Here is a 19,692-nt window from a genome sequence, read left to right on the forward strand (position 1 = left end):
AAGAGTACAGGGGCACAATGACCTCTCTTGATCTAGATGTGAAACCCTTCATGATAAGGTGGGCAATATAGAAGGTCTTCCCACTCTCCCCCCCCACTCTCTCCCCCTCCCCCCACTCTCTCCCCCTCCCCCCACTCTCTCCCCCTTCCCCCACTCTCTCCTCCCTCCCACTCTCCTCCCCCCACTCTCCTCCCTCCCCACTCTCTCCTCCCCACTCTCTCTCTCTCTCTCTCTCTCTCTCTCTCCCCACTCTCTCTCCTCTCTCTCCCCACTCTCTCTCTCTCCCCACTCTCTCTCTCTCCCACTCTCTCTCTCTCCCTCCCCCTCTCTCTCCCTCTCTCCCCTTTCCATATAGTCCAGATTTTGCAGATCCACTGCCTCTCCGCTAATGACCCCAAGTTTGGGCAGTATTGGAAATGATGCAGAAAAGGGGGACTAGCCCTCAGATCCCCCTCATCTCCAGAAGAAATCATGGAGAGAGGTATTCTGATCCTTCCTTCTTGGCATTTGGAGTGGTCACCCCCTCGTCAAAAGAATGGCTTTGTTCTTGTCAGGGAGGCTTGGTAAGACCTTGATGTCATGGTACCTATTTCAGAAGTTTATTTTCCAGTCCCAGGGGGTGGGTTGATATTGAGTGGGATCAGAACTCCATAACCAAACAGTTCTGGGTGCTGTGGGTACCATCACTTTATTTCTTGCTTGTCAAGAATAAACCAGATTTATTCTTTGGACCTTCACGGTGCATGTCTCCCTGTAAAGATGGTACACAAGCCTGTGAGGTTCTTGCTTGCCTGGCTTTTCTGATGTAGGTTCTAGTATCAGCATGTATATATGTCCTCTGTCCCAGTCCTTTGGCATATCGGTGAGCATTGTGAAGTCACTGATGCAGCTGTTTCACTTTCACATGTAACAGTTTACATATGGCATGCTCTTGAGCAAGACCAAGCCTACCTTTGGATGGAGTGTGTCTGATACAACGTACAGATGTTCTTCATTCCACATTGCTGCAGTCCTAACTATTGGGTAGTCCGCTGTCCCAGTCGGCCCGAATACCAAAGTATATGGCTGACGTCGGTCAAGGCGCATTAGACTGACGTCAGTACGTCAGGGTACTAATGCGCATGACCGACGTCATATCCTCAGTCTTTTTTGCCGCATGGTCCGATGCAGAAGCAGTTTTGCGAGTGCAGGTTGGCGTTCTGAAAGTTTCTGAAGTCAGAGTTTCAGACCGAATCAAAGTTGGCTAAGTACCCGTTGGGAATATTTTGTTTTTCTTGCCTCAGTATTTAACGGATGTCAGAAAAAGTGAATAACTGTATTTCTTGTGGGAAACAGATACCTCATAGGGATTACCATACTTTGTGTATACCTTGTTTAGGGCCTGAGCACGGCGTTGTTGGATGCGCTCTTGTGCTAGATTTAACAAACGCACTATTAAGAGAAGGTTAGACTGTGCCAGGTTAGTTTTTGGGAAGCGTTGTAATTATAAAATGCCGTCGGATACTCCGCCCGCTTGACCAAAAAGCGCAAGGACAAAGCAGCAAAGCCTAGAGTGGAAGAACCGACAGTCCCGGACGTCGGTTCTTTAGAAGGCTCAGTGGAGCGGAGGTTCTGCCAGGAGTTTCTTTGGAGTCTCAGGGAGAGACTTTACTGTTACAGGATGTGTCCTCTCAGGAAGTAGGCCAGGCTGAAGGGGCTTCTCAGGTGGCTGTTCTTCCCTCTCTTCCTAAGGTGGTTAGAGCCTCCCTTCTGTTTCCAAGGCTTCTTTGAGAGGCAGGCCAAGTTTAGCTTCAGTGGGGTTTCTCCTAGTGCTTCAGGGTCTTTGCCTAAGAAACATATGCTTAAAATGGCAGAGGATTTGATTACTATGATTAGAGGTTCTATGCCCTCCTGATAAGAGGCCTAGGGTGGAACCTGAGTTTGAGAGTTTTGAGCAATGTTCGAGGCTTCTGAGTCTTCGGCTGAAGACTTGCAGGAGTATCCTCCTTATTCTGATTCTGATGTGGATGATTCTACTCCTTCAGCTTCTCCTCCTGAGGATTTTTCATTTTCAGAGACTCTGCATTCCATGAGGGAGCATTTTAAATGGGAAGGTCAAGATTTCTCTGATTCCAGGAAGAGGCTTAGAGAATTCTTGTTTTACCCCAGCATAGGCCTTTAGCTATACCTCCTGTTCTGAATGTGGTGGAAGATGTTTTGCAGAGGCTTCCCTGAATCCTGATTCTTTGCCTCCTGCCCCAGTTAAACCGGATAGGTACTATAGGGTGCCTGAAGCTCATAAGTATCTTTTAAGAGTCCTAGGGCAGACCCGGAAACTGTTTCTCAGGGGCCTAAAGGTGTGAAGGCTTCTGTTGTTAAAAATCCTGTTCCTCCTGATAAAGAGGCAAGGGCTTTGGATAGATGGGGAAAGAAAGTGTATACTACTTCCACTTTAGCCATGAGGGCGTTGAATTGTCAGTTTCACATGTTAAAATATCAGAATTATCTCCTTTCACAATTGAAGTCTAAGGTGGATGCTCTGGCAGAAGGTATTGAGTGTAAAGAGTTGCAGGATTTAGTTCATGTGTCTGAACAGTTGGGTAAGCATTCCTTGCAGTGTGGTTTTGATGCTGTGCAGGCCTCCTCGAGGGTGGCTGCCACTGGTTCTGTTCTTCGTAGGCACGCCTGGTTGAGGGATCAGAGTTTAGCTGAGCATGTTAAAACTAGGATTTTGGATGCTCCTTTACAGTCTGATGTGGTGTTTGGTTCGCCTGTGGAAGCAGTTTTAAAGAAAATGGAGGACAAGGCTAAGTCTATGCAAACTGTTAAGGATTTTTTGCAGGTGCAGCCTCCAGTTTAGTAGAAATTGGCCTACTAAGGGATGGACATATCCTGCTTATGATTCCCAGTCTAGGGGTAGGTCTAGACGTGGTAGGGGCAGAGCTCAAGGTTCTTTTAGGCCTAGAACAGGGAGTTCACCTGCTCAGACTTCTGGTGAGGGCAGGGGTCAGTCCTTTCGTAAACAGACCCAATGACCTACCTTTTCAGCTGCCAGTACATTCTCGCCTGGCAGCACCTTTGGGAGGAAGGCTGGCTCTTTTCAAAGAAAATTGGGATTTAATTACCCAAGACAGATGGGTTTTGGATATCATTCACCACGGTTACAGGTTTTATTTCCATACCTTGCCTCCTTTCAAAGGCATGCCAGACATTCCTCCTCTACAAAGAAAAGAGGCTCACAAGCAAATTTCTCTGTTGCTCCAAATAGGGGCCATTCAGCCAGTTCCTGTGCCAGAAAGGGGCCTAGGATTTTATTCTCGCCTGTTCCTAGTACCAAGAAGGGGAACACGTGGAGACCAATTTTGGATTTATCTATCCTCAACACTTATCTGGACATTCCCAAGTTCAAAATGTTGACGTTACAACAGCTTTTACCTCTGCTGGGCAAAGATCACTGGATGGTAACTTTAGATCTCAAGGAAGCTTACCTTCATGTGCCTATCAGACTAAGTTGCAGGAAGTATCTGCGTTTCGAGCTGGAAATTCTCATTATCAGTTCTCTGCATTGCCCTTTGGCTTATCTACTGCCCAGAGTATTCACAAAGGTTCTGGCTCCAGTGATAGCTTACTTCAGGCTACAAGGAATTCAAATCTATCCTTACTTGGACGACTGCCTGATTCTGGCTCAAGAGAAGGAAGACCTTTTACAGCATTTGGAATTTGTGATAGCAGTGCTAAGATGCCTAGGGTATTCTGTGAGCGAAATAAAGTCCAGTCTAGTACCCTCTCAAGACATGTGCTTTCTGGGTGTGAGACTGAATACAGCAGCCCAGATGGCCTTTTTAACCCCGGACAAACAAAAGAATCTTTCCAGTTACTTCCATCAACTATCTCTTCAGTCCGGGCTGACTGCAAGGACAGTCCTTCAAGCCTTAGGGTTCATGGCATCTTGTATTCTGGTGCTTCCCAATGCCAAACTGCATATGAGGAAGCTGCAATGGTATCTCAAAATGTATGGACACAGCACTGCCAGGATTTGGACACTGTCATTCAAATAATACCTTGCATTCAAAAGGAATTTTTGTGGTGGGCTCAGGAATGTCACCTAAACAAGGGACTCTCTGTGACCCGACCAGAGGCGAGTCAGATTCTAACGACAGATGCCTCAGACATTGCTTGGGGAGCTCATCTAAATGGAAAGTGGATACAAGACAAGTGGCCTGCCAGACTACAGCATCTACATATCAACATGAAAGAGATGTTAGCAGTCCAGTTTGCATTAATGGCTTTCAAGGAGTTACTTCTTCCAGGGCAGGTGTTGATTCTAACAGACAACACAACTGTCATGTGGTACATCAACAAACAAGGGGGAACACATTCTTACCCGTTGTGCAGGCAAGCAATGATTTTATGGGAGACTGCGCTCAGCTTGCAACTAACTCTTCAGGCAAGGTTTCTGCCGGGAGCACAGAACTCCTTAGCAGATATGTTAAGCAGACAAATCATGGATCCCCACGAGTGGAAACTGGATCTTCATGTATTTCGAAAATTGACAGTGTCATGGGGAACTCCAGACATAGATCTGTTCGCTTCTCCGCTAAACCATCAGCTGCCAAAGTTTTGCACAAAGAGGTTTCATCACACAGCTTGGAAAGTGGATGCTCTTTCTTTCAGTTGGAAAAATCTTCATGTGTATGCCTTTCCACCTCTGCCTCTTCTCCCAAAGGTGCTCCTAAAGGTCAGACAAGACAAGCCAAGGATGATTTTAATAGCTCCAGATTGGCCTCGGCAACACTGGTACCCATTACTGAGGAGTCTGGTAAGGAAGCCTCCATGGCCTTTACCTTTGATTCCACACCTGTTGTCTCAGAGGGACGGTCACCTGCTCAATGTCAAGCTTCACTCTCTTCATCTAACAGCATGGCATATTCTGTTTTGAAACACAGCAGGTCTCAACTTCCTCAACAAGTTTTAAATGTGATTATGGAAGCCAGAAGACCTAGTACAAGGAAAGTGTACGCAGAAAAATGGAAGAGATTTTTATGTTGGAGTGCAGCAAACAATTTGGAGATTTCTGAGCCTAATTTGAGTGTGGCTCTTCAATATCTTACTGAGTTATTGGACAAAGGTTTGTCTTTCTCTTCCATTAAGATTCATGCTGCAGCAATTTCAGCTCACTATGATTGTGACCCACCATTGTTTTCGCATCCTTTGTTCAAGCAATTTCTTAGAGGGGCAAAGAATATAAGACCCCACGTGAGCTCCTACTCCTGCTTGGGATCTCAATTTTGTGTTGGAGAAACTTTCTCTACAACCTTTTGAGCCTCGGCTACTGCTGAATTGAAATACTTGTCATGGAAGACTGCTTTTTGTTGGCCATTACTTCTGCAAGAAGGGTTTCTGAATTGCAGGCCCTTATGGCGGTAGAGCCTTTTTGATTTTTCATAAGGATAGGGTATCATTACGTACTAATCCTTCCTTTATGCCTAAGGTGGTTTCTAGTGTGGCTTTAAACCAAACTATTCATTTGCCTACTTTTTATGCAGATCCCCAAAATAAAGGGGAAAAGATTTTGCACACTTTAGATGTGCACAGGCAATGCGTTATTATTTAAGCAGGACTAAGGATTTTAGGCAGTCTCAGCAGTTGTTTGTTTCTTTTGCTTTGAGTTCTCAGGGCAAGCCTGTGTCAAAACAAACTATTTCTAAGTGGATTGGGTTTTGCATTGCATTTTGTTATTCCCATCATGGCAAGGAGATTCCAGCTGGGATTAGGCCTCATTCCACTAGGGCTACTGCCACTTCAACAGCATTTCTAAGGGGTGGCAACTAAGGATATTTTGGAGGCAGCTACTTGGAGTTCAGTGCATACTTTCTCTAAGCATTATCACCTTCCTCTCTACTCTAAATCTAGGGCTGGTTTTGCCATAGCTATTTTGCAAGGCATGTTGTCAGCTCCTGCTTCCTTATGATTTGCCAGCCTCCCTTACCTCTGCTTTGGGATTCTACCCAATAGTTAGGACTGCAGCAATGTGGAATGAAGAACATAGTACAGTTTTGTACCTACCATAAATGTAGATGTTCGAGGATCCACATTGCTGCAGTCCAATTTACCCTCCCTCCTTCCCCTCTGTGTTTAGGGGTGGTTGTGTAGGTGAGGTTATACTCTGGTAATTTTGTATATATTGTACATATTTTTGGTGCAGGAATGTTTGGAGTTTTGGTTTTGGCCTTGTCTTTTTAGGGTCTTCTGACATCTGGGGCAAGAAAAGACTGAGGATATGACGTCGGTCATGCGCATTAGTACCCTGACGTACTGAAGTCAGTCTAATGCGCCTTGACCGACGTCAGCCATATACTTTGGTATTCGGGCCGACTGGGACAGCGGACTACCCAATAGTTAGGACTGCAGCAATGTGGATCCTCGAACATCTACATTTATGGTAGGTACAAAACTGTACTTTTCTTTTTAATTTAATGAAACTTTGCTTCAGTAGTCATCTGCTTTAGAGTTGTGGGACTAGTGGCTGCCACCATTTTCCTGGTGCCACATACCAAGTTTCACATGATTCCCCGCAATGGGTTGTTAGGGCGCAGTGATGTCAATACACAGTCATATTGGGTCAAATAAAGATTTCCAGAACATGTAAAACTCATTTCTGTTGTGTTTGTATGTCTACATCATACTTTGGGCAGCCTCTTCCAAATACATTCCCCTGTAGTGAGTCACTACAGATTTCTCAGCCCTAGGTTGTGGAAGAAATGGCCAAGGGTAGACTCTCAAGCTTACTGGTTGCAGTTTGAGGCCAGTAGACACATTAGTGACTTGGAGGCGAGAGCAGACTGTAGTGTAGAGCTTCCAGGACTCCTCCTCCTTCACGGTGCAATTGCTGTGCACACACAGCATAACTGTGTTGTGGTACATAAGACAGGATGGGTTTCACTCATACTCTTTCTAAGAAGCATTGAGACTATGGGAATGTACTGGGATGTCCATAAACTTTGATAGTCACCCTTGTACGTTCATATTGATCATTGCTGCATTATCCTTAGCTGTATGGATTATATCCTTTTAAGGATATAATAGCAAGCCATTTTTCCAAAGCTTCAAAGGTACCTTCCGCATTCCCAGACCATTCCTTTACTCAAGCTAAAAAGAAGAATGCATTGGGTGCCAAGTTCTTCAGAGCTTCTTTGCCTCCAAAGAGCGCTCCTGTGAAGCCTGTGCACTGGTCCAGTAATCAAGGAGCCTTAATCCTCACCACAAGCACCAGTGAGGGGCATCCACATTGTGAGGATAAGTGCACACACAGTAAAGTACAATTTCCCTTAAGAGCACGCAGAGATCACAGTCGGTCTGGGGCTGGTTTTTCCCTTTCTCTTCAGATCCCCAGTAAGACTCCCTACTGGCACAGCAATTGGATACAGATCTCAGCCGAGTGGTCAAGCCAAAACCTCCAGGACCCCCTCTGTCCAACCAGTGCTTCTTATCCCTGCCCAAGTAGCTGACACACACACTTTGAGATGTGAATTATATGCAAACACACAGACACTCCTGGGGAAGGCTGGCACAGGTTCTCCAGCTATGCCCCCTCTTGCTCAGACTATAAGGTAGAAATTACTGTCACCAACTACTACTTATCAGCTACTATAAGGTCCTTCCCATAGGGTGACCAATTCAATTCCACTGAGTGCTATTATTGTTCAACAAGTAGTAAGTGTAACCCAGGGCTAAGGCTGTTGGAGTGGCTTCAGTATCACCAAATACATGCAAGTACTCTGAGGGCTTAAATTATCTCTACACAAAACAGCCACAGTTGAAAGGTTTAAACATATTTCATAATAAAAATAATAAAAACACAAGACAGTACTCATCAATTCAACACAGTGCTCATAGAGGGTTCAGAGATCACAGGAAAATACTTTTAAAACTATATTGTAGGATAGTCTCACATAAATATAGACAACAATATTGTATGATAGTTTCACATAAATATAGACAACAGCTAGACTAATCTGGCTATATTCATATCAGTCTCTAAGATAAACTATGTTCTAAATTCTACTTACAAGGCAAAGTGCTGGTCAGTTGTTGTCAGCTTCAGTACAACATACAAAATGCTAAATTTTTCTCAGAGTCTCTCTGAGTCTTAAATTGATAATATACATTACTGCTGAGTCATTTCAGATTGTCATTCTTGACACTTCTACTTAAGTTTCCCAGGCTCACAGAACTTAAAATTTTAACATTTCTTTTTGTAATCTGCACCTTCCAGGAAGCCACAGCAATAAAAGACACTTTACATGTAAAACCTAATAATTACCTGTGTCTTAGAACAATGGAAAGAATTTCCCAACTGAATCCTCCTGTCTCCTAGCTTGAGATCAAAGTCATAAAATACTTTACTCATCAGCTTTCTTCCAGTAGGGTGCACTGTGGTTACATTTTTGAAACTCGGAACATAACACAGTTTTCTTACATTTGTTACACAAACCTGTGGATCATATTAATATTTATAGTGACACAGAATTATTTATAAAATTCTATCAGGCTGGGCTGGCAGCTCCTCAGTTTTTCACATTTCTCCTCCCTGAAAACTCAAGCTAGTTTTTCAAGTGTCCCTTGAGAAATGTTGCTTGAGAGGGTTGAGTGTATCTGGGTATACCTTAGCACATCCCAGTCTTGAGAGCCTGTCTGCATTGGCATTGCTAATACCACTGCAATGCTGCACTAACATATATGCTTGCAACCCTAGCCTCTGCCTTAGTAACTTGACATTTTGCCGCCTGGCTTGATGTAACCATGTTAAGGGATTGTGATCTGTAACTGCAGTTAATTTTCTTCCATACAAATAAGGCTGAAGTTTCTGCAGTGCCCACACTATGGCCAGACATTACTTTTCTACAGCTGCATAGCATTCCTCCCTGGGTTGGAGCCTATGACTGAGATAAAAAAAACTGGGTGCACTTCTCCCTCTGAAGAAATCTGGCTAAGTACAGACCCACCCCATGGTTTGAAGCATCCACCTGCACAACAAATTTGCTGTTATCTGGACTGGCTAACACAGGGGGTCCTCCCAAAGCTTCTTTAAGCTTCTGGAATGCCTGCTCACGTGTGGTCCACACTACGTTATCTGGTCTGTTTTTCCTTGTCAGGTTTGTGAGGGAGCAGCAATGCACTATAACTGGGGACAAACTATCTGCAGTACCCTGCTGTCCCTAAGAATGCCCTCACCTGCTTTTTGGTAACAGATGCAGACCATGCCTGAATGGCTTCCACTTTGGCAGGTTCTGGCCTGATCTTACCACTCCCCACTCTGTCCCAGGTAGGAGACTTCTGTGGTCAACCCTGCCCTCTGCAGTCTGCCCAGCACCTCCCTGACCTGCTGAAGGTGCTGTTGTCAGGAATGGCTGTAAATAGCAATATCTAGGTAAGCAAGGGAAAACCCTCCTGCTAAGGTGTGATCTGCCAGCCTCTGGAAAGTTGCTGGAGGGGTTTTCATCCCAAAGGCCATCTTTGTGAATTCATACAAGCCAAAAGGAGTCACAAAGGCTGACCTCTCTCTAGCACTGGGATTCAAGGGCACCTGCCAGTAACCCTTGGTAAGATGAATGGTGGTAAGATACCTAGCCCCCACCCAGCTGCTCTAGGGCCTCCTCTGTCCTAGGCATGGGGTAAGCATCTGACTCTGTGTGACTAATTTCCTGTAATTCACACACAACCTGGTGCTGCTGTCCTTTGGCATCTGCACAGCTGGGGAGGTCCAGGGATTGTTGGACTCTTGAATTAGCCCTAGTTCCAACACTTCCTGTATCTACTGTCTCAGGCACCCTATAAGGGGCCTGCCTAATAGGCTTTTGGGGTCCTGTATCCACCAGGTGGGTGCACCCTGGTTTCCCAGTGAACATGTCCCCAATTTCCTGCAACACTGCTCGGATTTATCGTACCCGGGTAGGAGATAGCTGCTCGGAAATTGCTACTCCTTCCACTGAGGTGTCAGTCCGAGCCTCACTGAGGAGATCCGTCACCAAATCTCCCGCAGACTCCTCCTGCAATCCACTGCAAATACTCAGCACAAGGGTCTCCCTAGCATAGTAAGGTTTCATCATATTAACATGGTACAATTTGTGCTCCTGCCTCCTACCTAGCAGTTCCGCCATGTAGTTAACATCACTGACCTTCCTTACTACTTGTAGACTCCTTCTCAGGCTGCCTGCAGCTTGTTGTGTCCGACAGGAATGAGGACCATTACCTGCTGCTCTACAGCATACTCTCTAGCTCGAGCATTCCTGTCATACCATACCCCTTTCCTGCTGTTGGGCTTCTGCCATTTTTTCCTGGGCCAAGCCCATGAGTTCCCTGAGCCTTGTTCTGATGTTTAGGACATATGCCACAACAGATCTTTTGTGCTTCACACTCAGTGGTGGTGCTGCGGTAGCGTTGTCGCCTCACAGTAAGACGTTGTCCTGTTCGATTTTCAACTAGAGCATCTTGTGTGTGGAGACGTGCGTGAATGGGCGTACCTTCGTTTGAAGGTTGTGCGTCAGGGCCAGCAACTCAGCACGTAAAAATCTACTGCCAATAATTGGCGGACCGGAGTTCCGCTGTGGCGACCCCTAACCGGGAAAAGCCAAAAGACACAACAACAACTCATCACAAATTTAAGTCTAGAGGCCCTCTCACCCTATGTCCATACAGCAACTCAAAGGGTGAAAAAAATGTGGATTCCTGGGGAACCTCTCTGTAAGCAAACATGGGGCAAATATTTGTCTCACTTTCTCTTAACTGTTCTGCAAATGCCCATAGCATGGATTTGAGTGTAGAGTTTAACCTTTCAACAAGACCATTAGTCTGGAGATGGTAGGGGTGGTCTTTAGGTGCTTCACCCCACAGTACTTCCACAGACAAGCCAGCAGGTCTGACGTGAAATTGGCACCTCTGTCAGTCGGTATTTCTTCTGGGAAACCTACCCTGCTGAAAATCCCTAACAAAGCATTTGCCACCTTTTCCATCTCTATGAAGGACAAAGCGACTGCCTCAGGGTGTCTTGCAGCATAATCTACTACCACTAGGATATACTTTTTCCCTGTGGAACTTGGGGTACTCAGAGGCCCCACAATATCCATAGCTACCTGCCGTGCGTCTATGCTCACAAAACTTTTTTGTATAAACTTCAGGTGTTAGCTTAAAAAAATCAAGCAAACCATTCTTTACAGCATTATAATTTATGAAATCATTGTCAGACAGTTTGGAAAGTACATTTACAGCTTTACCATGGAGTAAGGGTGTCAGGAACCATACCCAGAGCTTTGGTCAACATCATACTGTTTACATATCCTCTCAAACACGTGAATGAAACTATAAAAAAAAATGACTGACCTTTGTTGCTTTTGCGGTTCAGTTACTCCCTTTCCCCATTACCTCCTTGACTCTGGCGAAGAGTCAGCATCTCCTTTTCTTGCTGCCTCTGCCTCTCCTTCTCTTCGGCTTCCAGGCGTAATGGTTTCTCATTCTCCTCAGCCTGCAGACATTGCAGTTTCTTTGCTGCTATTTCCAACTGCTTGGCCTCCAACTCGGGTCTCTGTAACTCCAGATGGATTTTTAAGTCCTCTGTAGAAAAGTTGAGCTGTCCATTCTCGGAGTGTTGTACATCCGTTTGGCCAGTCTGATCATCTTCCTGGTTGCTGTTTTCTGATACAGCTGGGACCAAAGCTGCAATCATGTCTGCTTTAGTCTGGTTTCCATGCACCAGTCCTGTAGCCTGGCATATCTCAGCCAACTGGCTCCTTGTCAGCTTATCGTACTCCTCTGCTGACATGCTTGCCTGCTCTCCTTGACTAAGCTAACAAAAGAAATAAATTGTGATATGAACTATGAATATTCACTGCGTGGCTGATTTTAAAGTATAAAAACATCTTCAGTGATCACTGCACACAAGCTACAGGAATTCACCACCTACACCACTACAAGCCAATTAATATGTGATGTGGCTGACTCACCACTATCAACAAGTTAATATCTGATATGGATATCCCACCACTGCCAAACAATTAATGTGCGATGCCCATGCAGTGGCCCAGTAATCGAGGAGCCTCAATCCTCACCACTAGCACCAGTGAGAGGCATGCACATTGGGAAGGATAACAAGTACACACACAGTAAAGACAATTTCCCTTAAGAGCACACAGAAATCAGTCAGTCTGGGGCTGATTACTGCCTTTCTCTCCAGATCTCCAATAAGACTCCCCACTGGCACAGCTATAGGATATAGATCTCAACCGAGTGGTCAAGACAAAACCTCCAGCATCCTCTGTCTGACCAGTGCTTCATTTCCCTACCCAAGTAGCTGACACACGCACTTTGAGATATGAATTATATACAAACACACAGACACTTCTGGAGAAGGCTGGCACAGGTTCTCCAGCTGTGCCCCCTCCTGCCCAGACTATAAGGCAGAAATCACTGCCACCAGCCATTATTTATCTGCTACTGTAAGGCGCTTCCCAAAGGGTGACCAATTATACTGTGTGCTATTACCATTATCTAAATAGTAAGTGTAACTCGGGGCTAAGACTATTGGAATGGCTTGTATAGTATCACCAAATACATGCAAGTACTCCGACTTTAAATTATCTCTACACAAAACAGCCACAGTTGAAAGGTTTAAAAATATTTAATAAATAAAAACACAAGACAATACTCATCAATTCAACACAGTTCTAATAGAGAGTTCGGAGATCACAGGAAAATACTTTAAAACAATATTGTAGGATAGTATCACATAAATATAGACAATAGCTAGACTATTCTGGCTATATTCCTATCAGTCTCCAAGAGAAACTATGATGTTCATCGTGTTTCACTATTGCAGTCATTACAGTTGGGTTATCCTGCTGGCAGGTGACCCGCAGTCGGCCCGAGTGCCAAAGTCTTGGTCCGGCGTCTGATGCCGTCACCTCTTCCCTGACTGCAGTGCGCCAGGGGTGTAAAAGTTGCAACTGACACCATTTTCTTCAGTTTTTCTTGCCGCGCGGTGCCCGAAGCAAAAGCAGTTCGCAAGTGCCAGTCGGCCGACTCCTGAGATTTTCAGATTTGAGTTTCAGAACCGAAGTCTTCAATAAAGCTAAGTATCCCTTTGGGGAAACTTTTTCTTGCTCCAGACCGATGTCAGTAAAAGTTGTTAATTGTATTTCTTGTGGGAAGCAAATACCTCATAAGGACTTTCACTCTTACTGTATTCCTTGCCTAGGCCCTGATCACGACGTTACCAGTTGTCGGTTTTGTGCCAGATTTAATAAACACACTATTAAACGTCGGTACGATTTTGCTTTACATTACTTTGGCCGAAGGTTTAATTACATAATGCCGTCGGAACAACCGACGACCAGAATTTATAAAAAATGCAAAGACAAAGAAAAGGACAGGCATCCGAGGTCCAAAACCGACGACAAAGCCTCTTCTAGGCCAGTCGCTGGTTCTCAGTGAGGTGCTTTTGCAGCCCCTGACACCCGCTACCTCAGAGCCACAGGCCGTAACCGACAGCCACGTGGTGACACCTAGGCCTGTGGAAACTCAAGTTATTGGGCCTACGGAAACTATTCCCTCAGATGGGTCTGGAGCCACTGAGCAGGCATTGGCTTCTGAGGGTGTTTTCAGGCCTTCACACCTTACAATTAAGCCCACTTAAGCAGCCAAGGCAAAGTCAAAAACACCATTAAAGACAAGGAAACAAGTTACAGCATTCTCCTGAACAGTCATCCATGCCAAAGAAACAGATGCTAAAAATGTCCAAAGACCTAATTGCTTTAATATGGGGTACCCATCCCCCTCCTGACAAAAGGCCTAGGCAAGGCACTGACTAGGATTCCTCTGGCCAGGTTTCCATTTCCTCTGATTCTTCTTCTGATCAGGGATACTCTCTCCCTCCCTGTGAGGACTTTGATGCAGAGGAGTCTATACCTTCAGCCTCTCCACCTGAGGATTATTCTTTTGGGGAAACCCTGCACACTATGAGGGAGCATTTCCATTGGGAGAGCCAGGATTATTCAGAATCCAAGAAAAGGCTCAGAGACCTCCTTTTATTGCCTCAGCACAGGCCTCTGGCTATCCCTGCTGTGCTTGATATTGTTGATGTTTTGTTTGAATGCAGTCTGTCTCCTGATTCCATACCCCCTGCACCAGTCAAGCCAGACAGGTACTACAGGGTCCCTGACTCCCATAAATTTCTTTACAAAACCCCCGCTGCAGACCCAGAAACAATTTCTCAGGGTCCTAAAGGGGTTAAGGCTTCCACTGCTAAAAATCCTGTCCCCTCCGATAGGGATTCCAGCGCTCTGGACAGATGGGGGAAAAAAAGTTTACACTTCTGCTACTTTAGTGTAAGGGCTTTAAATTGCCAGTTTCACATGCTTAAATATCAACAGTATCTCATGTCATTGTTAAAACAGAAAATGGTTTAAAATTAGAAACTCCTGACAGTTAAGAAATGCAGGATTTATTGCATGCAGTTGAACAAGTGGGAAAGCATTCTCTGCAGTGTGGTTTTGATTCATTAGAGGCTTCTTGTAGAGCCGCAGTTACAGGCTCTGTTATTCAAAGGCATGCTTGGTTGAAAGAGCAAAGTTTACCTGACCATGTTAAAGTAAAATTATTGGATGATCCACTACAGCATGATACTTTGTTTGGTGTTAAGGCAGAGGAAGTGTTAAAGAAAATGGAGGATAAAGCAAAATCAATGCAGACGGTGAAGGATTTCTTAAAGGTTCAACCACCTAGATTTAGCAGAAACTGGCCTTCAAAGAATTGGTCCTTTCCAGTGTCAGACAGGCCACAGAGGCAGATACAGATGCCCAAGAGGCAGATCTCGGCCCCAAGGCTCCTACAGACCTAAACAATGGGGTGCTTCAGCCCCCAAAGGAGGGGAAGGCAAATCACAGCCTTATCGGAAAGAGTCCCAATGACTTCCCTCTACAAATGCCAAGCACTTACCTTTTGGCAGCTCTCCTAGGGTGAAAGCTAGCACTTTTCTGAAAAAATTGGCACATAATCACCCAAGACCAATGGGTACTGAATATTGTTTCTCAGGGTTACAGGTTCCACTTCCACACACTTCCAAAATCAAAAGGTATGCCAGACCTGCCACAAAACCAGTGGGCAGAGGCCCAAAAACAGATTGTTGCTCTTATGGACATGGAAGCTATTCAAAGAGTTCCACAGCAAGAACAGGGACAAGGTTTTTACTCATGACTTTTCTTAGTACCCAGAAAGGACAAAGCCTGGAGACCAATACTGGACATGTCAGTCCTAAATACTTTCTTGGATATTCCAAAATTCAAAATGTTAACGCTACAGCAACTTCTGCCCATGCTGGGCAAGAAGGATTGGGTAGTTAATTTGGACCTCAAGGAGGCATACCTGCATGTCCCAATCAGACAAACGTGCAGAAGATACCTTGGATTCGTAGCAGGTTCAATGCATTACCAATTCTCTGCACTGCCCTTTGGCTTATCTACTGCACCCAGGGTCTTCACAAAATGCCTGGCACCAGTAATTGCATTTTGCAGACAAAAAGGAATTAAAATATATCCCTACTTGGACGACTGCCTTATTCAAGCAGAGAGCAAGGACATTCTTCTACAGCATCTGGCGTTTGTAAAAAGATTACTATTTTGCCTAGGGTACACAGTAAACGAAAAGAAATCAAAACTAGTGCCCTCTCAAGAGATAATATTCCTGGGTGCAAGCTTAAATACAACTACCCAGATGGCTTATCTCACGCTAGACAAAGGCAACTGACTCATTACTTTCAAATGATGGCAACAAAAACCCAGCTCCCTGCAAAAAAATTCTGCAGGCCCTGGGCTTCATGGCATCCTGCATTCTACTAATTCCATATGCAAAACTGCATATGAGGAAACTACAATGGTATCTGAAAAGTTTGGACTCTGCATTGTCACAGCCTGGAGACCATCATAAGTTTAATTCCCTGCCTACAACAGGAGTTTCGATGGTGGCCCCAGGCCTGTCACCACAACAAGTGACAGCCTTTCACCTTACCCACAGCCAGGCAGACAATAACAACGGATGCATCGGATTATGCCTGGGGGGCACATATGGCAGGAAAATGTATTCAGGGCACGTGGCCCAAGGAACAAATGCATCTTCACATAAACCAAAAAGAGATGCTAGCTGTTCAGAATGCCCTGACAGCTTTCAAGGACCTACTACATCCAGGACAACTATTAATAAAGACGGACAACACCACAGTTATGTGGTACATAAACAAACAAGGGGGCACACATTCCTACCCCCTATGCAGGCAAGCCATGACTTTGTGGAACACAGCACTGACCTATCAAGTGCATCTGCAGGCACAATTCCTGCCAGGAACAAAAAATACACTGGCAGATGAACTAAGCAGAAATCTCATGGATCCTCACAAATGGAGACTAAATCCACAGGTCTTCAGCATGATAACGAGGAAATGGGGGTGCCCAGACCTGGATCTTTTTGCCTCCCCTCACAATTACCAAATACAGAAATTCTGCACAAGAACTTATCACTCTCAAGCATGGAAAGTGGATGCTCTATCTTTCAGCTGGAAAGGCCTGACAGTCTATGCCTTCCCTCCGATGCCTCTCCTTACCAAGGTGCTACTAAAAGTCAGACAAAGACCAAAAATGATCCTGATTGCCCCAGACTGGCCACGCCAGCACTGGTACCCATTCCTAAAGAACTTGTCTCATGGCCCAGCTTGGCTTCTACCTCAGATTCCTCATTTTTCTGACACAGCAAAACCAACCATCAGATTCTGCACAGTCAACTCAAAACCTTAAATCTGACAGCATGGCAGATAATGGAGCCACTCAGACTGCACCTCTCTCTCTAAAGCTGTTATGGATGTCATTTTAGAAGCCAGGAGGCCCAGCACTAGGAAATCTTATGCAGAAAAATGGAAGAGATTCTGTGCTTGGAACCAGGCACAAGGCCTTGAACCACTTGTTCCTAATATACCTCAGATTTTACAATACCTAACTGAGATGCTAGACAAAGGCCTATCTTTCTCATCAATTACAATCCATGCCTCTGCCATTTCAGCTCATTACAATACGGACCCTCCTGTTTTTTCACATCCTCTACTACGACAGTACCTCAGAGGGGCAAAAAATAAGACCCCCAAGGAGAGCACCAGTACCAACTTGGGATCTCAACTTTGTTTTAGAAAAACTCTCACTGCCTCCTTTTGAACCAGCCAGCACAGCTGATCTAAAATTCTTATGGAAAACTGCTCTGCTCCTAGCAATTACTTCAGCAAGAAGAGTTCCAGAGTTACAGGCATTAATGGCTGTGGAACCTTTCATCATTTTCCATCAGGACAGGGTTTGTCTTCGGACAAACCCAACATTCATGCAAAAAGTGGTCTCCAATATGGCCTTGAACCAAACCATTTGCCTACCTTCTACCCAAATCCCCAGAATAAAGGGGGGAGACTTCTGCACGCTTTGGATATACACAGACAGCTACTATTCTACTTGGACAAAAAAGACTTCAGAAAAACTGAACTGTTTGTAGCCTATGCTGCAGGATCACAAGGAAAGCCTATTACAAAGCAGACAATTTCAAAATGGATAGGACATTGCATTCGCTTCTGTTATGCACAGCATGGCAAATCAGTGCCTAAGGGCATTAGGCCTCATTCTACCAGAGCAGCAGCCACTTCAGCAGCTTTTCTCAAAGGAGTACCAACCGAAGACATTTTAGAAGCTGCAACCTGGAGCTCAGTGCACACTTTCACCAGGCACTACCACTTACCTTTCTACTCTAAATCCAGAGCAGGCTTTGCCACTGCAGTGCTGCAGGGCCTGGTACCCTCTCCCAATCCAATTTAGACCCAGCCACCCAACCTCAGCTTTGGGATTCTACCCAAGTGTAATGACTGCAACCGTGAAACACGATGAACATAGTACAGTTGTTTATCTGCCATAAATATAGATAGATGTTAGAGTGTATACACTGTTGCAGTCCAGGTTACCCACCCACCATCCCCCTTTCTTTGCTGGGACTTTCTGTACTTCTCAACTCTATACAACCTATGTGGTGTATTTGCTTGTAGATGAAGGAAATGTTTATAGTAATATATGCATTTTTTTGGCATGTTTTTATCTTTTCAGCCTTCCTATCTGGGGGCACCTGACATCTGGGGCAAGAAAAACTGAAGAAAATGGCGTCGGTTGCAACTTTTATACCCCTGACGCACTGACATCAGGGAAGAGGCGACAGCAGCCGACGCCGGACCAAGACTTTGGAACTCGGGCCGACTGCGGGTCACCTGCCAGCAGTATAACCCAAGTGTAATGACTGCAACAGTGAATACACTCTAACATCTACATTTATGGTAGGTACACAACTGTACTTTCTCAATTCTGCTTAAAAGGCAAAGTGCTGGTGAGTTGTTGTCAGTTTCAGAACAAAGTACAAAATGCTAAATCTTTCTCGGAGTCTTAAATTGATAATGCACATTACTGCTGAGTCGTTTCAGATTACATCATTACTGACACTTCTTTTAGGTTTCCCAGGCTCACAGAACTTAATATTTTGACATTATTTTTTTTGTAATCTGCACCTGCCAGGAAGCCACAGCCCAGACATCCTGTTGCCTAGTTTGATATCAAAACAGTCATAAAATACTTTACTCATCAGCTTTCTTCCAGTAGGGTGCACTATGGTTACATTTTTGAAGCTGAGAACATAAGGCAGTTTTCTTATTTTGTTATACAAGCCTGTGTGGATCATATTAATATTTACAATGACATAGAATTATTTATAAAATTATATCTGACTGGGCTGGCAACCCCTCAGTCTTTCACAGCTCATCTTGCAGATTTGTGAGGATTCACAGTCTAACACTTTCCATTGCCAGGCAGCAAGTTCCCTTTGGGAAACCACATTTCCACTCTGTTACAATGTATGACTGAAACTGATATATTCCTGTGAAATGTATAATTTTAAGCTGGTTAGTAGTTTTTATTCAGGAGTGTTTTTACATCTGTGGAAGTTTAACCAAGTTAAAACTTTTTTTTTTCAGTGGGGAAAAATGCCTTTTTACTACTAAACTGACTTACTGAATGTTGCTTTCAGGCTTCCCCAGGAATCTCTTTGGCTTTATAGTGAAAGAACCTACAAGTTCCCTGGTTCTTTTTTTCATTCCAACCACAAAAATAAAACCATTAATAAGCAGCCTTTGCCAATTAAGCACACTACTAGAGTGAGTCTACTGTGGCAATTTCTGATTCTTCAAGCCATTCTTTTTTTATGGATTCCTGTGGTATAGTCCCTACAAGCCAGCATGGCCTTGGGGTTTGGACATGTCCTCTGCAGCTGTTGAGTGCTCTTGGGAGGAAAGGACGAATCACTCTTGTTAGCCTTTTGAGGAGAGCGCAAGGAATACCTCTCCATAGCCAGACTGGAATGTATGTCCATATTGAGGTATTGCCTGTCAAAAGTGCCTGCTTTTTCAGAAGTTTCTGTCAAAAAGAAGCAGAACTTTTTTGACACGTCTTCCGTTTCAAGTATCTTGAACAGGAGTGATTTATTAGGCTTAGCTCAGTGTTTAGGTCAGGCTCTTAACCCTTCTGTTTCTGTTGGTTCTGGTAATAGAAAAAAGGGTTTCTTTTTCTGAGGATGTTAAAGATTTTTGAACCACGAAGTTATTAT

The sequence above is a fragment of the Protopterus annectens genome, chromosome 5.part0, assembly GCF_019279795.1.
Source record: "Protopterus annectens isolate FY-2018-M chromosome 5.part0, PAN1.0, whole genome shotgun sequence".
NCBI lineage: Eukaryota > Metazoa > Chordata > Ceratodontiformes > Protopteridae > Protopterus > Protopterus annectens.